The following is a 4,703-nucleotide window of genomic DNA, read 5'->3' on the forward strand; positions in this document are numbered from 1 at the left end:
CAGGCGAGAAACTCTCCTTGTCTTGGGTGATTTTAATGCATCGACTGGCACTGATACGGATGGTTATGAGACATATGTTGGTTCCCATGGGTCTGGAACTGTAAACCAGAATAGCACGAAGTTCCTTGACTTTGCAAGAAGTCATGGACCTCGGATGGCTGGTTAATGGTTTCAGCACCCACAGGCTAATCACTGGGCGTGGTAATCCAATGCTGGTGGTGTGGCACAGGAGAATGACCATGTGCTCGTTGATGGAACTGGAGGATGATTCAAAACTGCAGGGTCTACCGGAGTGCTCAGTTTCTCAATATTGACCACAGGCTTGTGGTAGCATCTCTGAAGTTGCAACTTAAATCCACGAGAATGGTACCATCCTAGCCAAGGCTGGATGTTGGCAAGCTCAAGAATGAGAGGGTAGCTGAGGAGTTTGCGAACAGGCCGAGTAGGGATTTGGAGGACCTGGGTGTTTTGGGGAATCCTGAAGAGTTGGGGACTGCCTTCAAGACTCACATCTTTGATATTGCCGGTGGTTGTCTTTGGAACTCACCGTCAGGTAAAGAAGAACTTTGTCTCCCAAGGGACACTGGATACCATTGAAGAGTTACAGGGCCAGGCTTAATGGCAGAGCTGCCGGACATGAAATCAGAACCATATCCCGAGACATATCACGTGCTTTTGACATGGTCTGGCACCCTGCTCTGCTCACCAAACTTTCATTCCTCTTTTTCCCTGCTTTTGGAATAAACTCCTTCACTCTGTTCCATCCCATTCTTCCCTCCAGGCCTTCAAAACAGCTGTTCACCACCACCTATAGTCCCCCATCCAAATCCTCGATCTTTTCTACCCCCGTTAATCCACCCCGAACCCACCTCCTTCAAATTCCCTGCTTTCCTTCCCGAAAGTCCCTGTAATGTCCATCTTGTATAACCCATGTTCCCCACCCCATCCCTCTCCCTCCCACAGACCTCCTAATGTCTGTTCACCATTGTTTTGTCCTTCCCACTCCCACCCCTCTTGTCTCATGCCCCCCTTGCTGTGCGTTGTGTGTTAGCACTCATACGAGCCTCGACAAGGTATACAAAAAAAAGCAAAAAATAAAAACAAAAAAGCTGAGCTGTTCAAGGAGTTGAGGCACAAAACTGTACGTGCGCTGAAGGCTGGCAGAGAGGTCACTGTGCAAGGAATCTGTGAAGGGGTAGAGCATCACCTGTGGTCATGTTTCTCATCCTGCTTACAGTCAAATTTGTGCATTGTGTTCCTCCAAGCCCATCTCTCGGTGTACTACAATAAGAGCAGAGGGTGGTGGGCTCTTGACAGAGGAGTCCGAAGTGAAGGCCTGCTGGGCGGGTTACTTTGAGCGGCTGTACCAGGCTGACCCACCAGCTGTTGAGTTGGACGTCAGGGATGTACCTTTCCCGATTGCTGACCATCCAATCAACTTTGAAGTTCCTCAGTTTGTGGAAGCACAGGCTGTGGTAAACCAGTTGAAAGGGGGGAGGTGGGGGAGGGAGGGTGGTAAAGCTCCTGGGATCTGTGGCATCCATGCTGAACTTCTCAAGGTTGGTGGAAATGCTGCACTCATGTCATTGCATGCAGTTCTGTGCTCTGTCTGGAACACAGGCATCATCCCAACTGACTGGAAGAGGAGTTTTGTTGTCCCTCTCTGGAAAGGGAAGGGTGATCACCAGGACTGCAACAGCGACCGAGGGGTGACGCGCTGCTCCCAGTGCCGGAGAAGGCCTTTGCGTGGATAATTATTGACAGGGTTCGCCACCATCTGTTGGAGCACCAGCATCCAGAGCAGTCAGACTTTACACCAAAGAGGTCAATGATTAACTGTATTCTTGCTCTTCGAGTCCTCACTGAACAGAGATGGGAGTTTCAGGAGAGGCTGCTCGCAGCAATTGTTGATCTATGCAAAGCGTTCGGTTCAATGAATGAGAATGCCCTCTGGAGGATTCTCGTTTTTTGTGGTTTGCCCCCAAAACTGATCAATCCGATTTCTGAACTATACATTGGTACTGAGAGTGCTATACCGGGCGTAGTGGCGTGCGCCTGTAATCCAGCTACTCGGAGGCATGGGTTGGAGGATCGCTTGAGGACGGGAGTTCTGCGCTGGGCCACACTATGAGAGGGTGTAGGGCAGCCCGGAATCATGGCGAAACCCAATCCTTATCCCTGTGTCGTAAGAGGCGACCAGGGTTGCGTCAGGAAGGGCATCCAGCGTAAAACCTATGCCAAATCAGTATGCGGATCATAACGGATGATCCGCTGTGGCGACCCCTAGCGGGAGTAGCCGAAAGACGAACAACAACATTGGTACTGAGAGTGCTGTGAGGTGTGGTGTTCCTTCTCTGACATATTTCCAGTTATTATTGGAGTTTGTCAGGGGTGTGTACTGGCCCCCACAATTTTCAGCGCTTGTGTGGACTGGATTCTGTGGAGGATGTCGGAGAGATCATGTTGTGGTGCATCATTTGGGAATGTCAAGATCTCTGACCTTGATTTTGTGGATGATGCAGTCATCTTTGCAGAGATGCTGGATATTCTTTGGGGCCCTCGAGGTGCTGAATGAGGAGTTGGAGCCACTGGGATTATGGGTTTCTTGGGTCAAAACTAATTTCAATGGCATCAATGGCATTTCAATGGCATTTCCAGGCTTTCAATGGCATCTTGATTGTTGCTATTTTGTGTGTACCTGTTTGTGATAAGGATGTTGAGGTCACGGAGAGATTCACTTTCCAAACTGAGGAATTATCAAGAAAACGAGATTCATTTCTCTGCATGTTGTGAGCCAGCGGTCAATAGACATCTGAGTCGGGCCTGGGAAGTCATGGATTCACTGGATCATGGGGTGTGCTGCTGTTGGTACCTATGCAGGAGGACAAAAATCTGAGTCTTGACATCCTTGGTGCTTCCAGTCTTGCTCTACGGATGTGAGACTTGGACTCTGACCAGGGGTCTGAGATGGAGATGCAACTCCTTCAGTACCAGGTCTCTTCAGAGAATCCTTGGCTATCGCTGATTGGACTTTGTGTCCAAGGAGTGGTTGCAATGAGAGACTCAGATGAGATTTGTTACCTGCATAATCTCTGAGTGTCAGCTGCGGCTGTATGGACATGTGACTCGTTTTCCTGACGCTGATCCTGCTTCACAGATTCTCACAGTGAGGGAGCCTCATGAGTGGAAGAGGCCATTGGGACGACCACGTCCCTCATGGTTGCAGTCGGTTGATCGGCATGTCAAGGAGATGGGGATGGGCCAGGCGTCTGCCTGGGGAATGGCCAGATGGAGGCCCCTGGAGTACCGATGGAAAGAGGAGCAGCGACACACTGCTCCGGCACGTGCTCCCATACCTGACCTGACCCAGCTATTGAGGCTCATGAAGGAGCAGCAAAACAGGAGAGAGCAAACACACAAATGGGCAAAAAGAAAACAGCAGGACAACAATGTGCAGATGCACGACAGTACAAAAAGGAGTTGCAGATGATAAGGAGACCAGGATCGCAGCGGGTATCATAAAATTTGAGATACTGTATCAGTGGACCGGAGAGAACATGAGGAGGCAATGGGCAGCAGACATGAAATCCTAGAGGATTCTCGAGATCAAAACAACAGATCCAACAAAAGAGTTCCACAGACGTAAATGATTATGTGTGAAGGGACTTGAGAGAAAATGGGAGTAAATTAATGGAGGTGAGCATTGTTTTGACTTGGGTGTGGTGACAAGAAAAAGGTTTCTGGTAGAAGGCATGCAATCTGGAGAGGAAGATGTTGGACAGAGGTCAGAGGGCAGGAGGAGCAAGGTAAGAATAGAGATGGTAAAATATTACAAAAGCCACCAACCTGCTTGCAGTAAACAAGCATACCTTGAGACTCAGCTTCCATGAGCAAGATGCAAATGCCATGAAGAGCCTTAGATTCCACAGCTTCAATGAAAGCAGGATGAGAAGCAGCATTACTTGTCCACAGGGAGAAGCCACGTAGGCACAAGTTAGCAAGAGATGTCACTTCTGCTGTGAGAACGAGGCTGCATAATGTTGCCACCATTACAGCAGATGAAGCGAGGTGTTTACAATGATAATTATACATACGAGCTGGTACGATTTCAAAGTTAAAATACCATGCTTTGGCGTTGTCTTAGGGTGCTATAATGTGTTAACAGAGAAAACAACAGATCGTTTTATCGCGCCCCAGGAATTGTAACAAATCAAGGAACTCAAACTGAGGAATTATCAAGAAAACGATGGGCAAAGTGGTTCAACAAACATTTCACACGCCGACATCATTGATGGCAAAAAGGATATTTGTGTGTGTTATGACCATTTCATCAGTGGAAAGGAGTTACCCATGGTAGACACAGTATTAACTGGAATGGCACTCAGTAAAGCACATACCTCCACCAGGCTGAACAGTTTACATTTTGTATTTCACCGATAGGTCGGATCTGAATCTGGACCTTAACCAAAATCGAATCGGCTTGTTCTGGTCACCAACCAATTCTTCCACCTCGCTTTGTCATAACTCGTCCACAACTATTTGAGATATCATGCCATACATAGTTTTTGGCCCCATTTCTCAATGGTGAAAAATCCCTTTAAAAATTTTTGTATCTGGATCCGGATTCAGATCTTCACCCAAATTGAATCAATTTGTCCTTTTTACACTCACATACCCAACCTGTCTAGCCAGTTTTGTCTGAA

At 48.0% G+C, this 4,703-nt stretch overlaps 1 pseudogene; it reads left to right on the forward strand.

The window, feature by feature from the left end:
• Positions 1–2,034: 2,034 nt before the first annotated feature.
• LOC147023446 (signal recognition particle RNA) lies at positions 2,035–2,175 on the forward strand (annotated as a pseudogene).
• Positions 2,176–4,703: the final 2,528 nt, after the last annotated feature.

Source organism: Eptatretus burgeri, chromosome 7 (genome assembly GCF_056783735.1).
Source record: "Eptatretus burgeri isolate ZD-2024b chromosome 7, Ebu_testis_v1, whole genome shotgun sequence".
Taxonomy (NCBI): domain Eukaryota; kingdom Metazoa; phylum Chordata; class Myxini; order Myxiniformes; family Myxinidae; genus Eptatretus; species Eptatretus burgeri.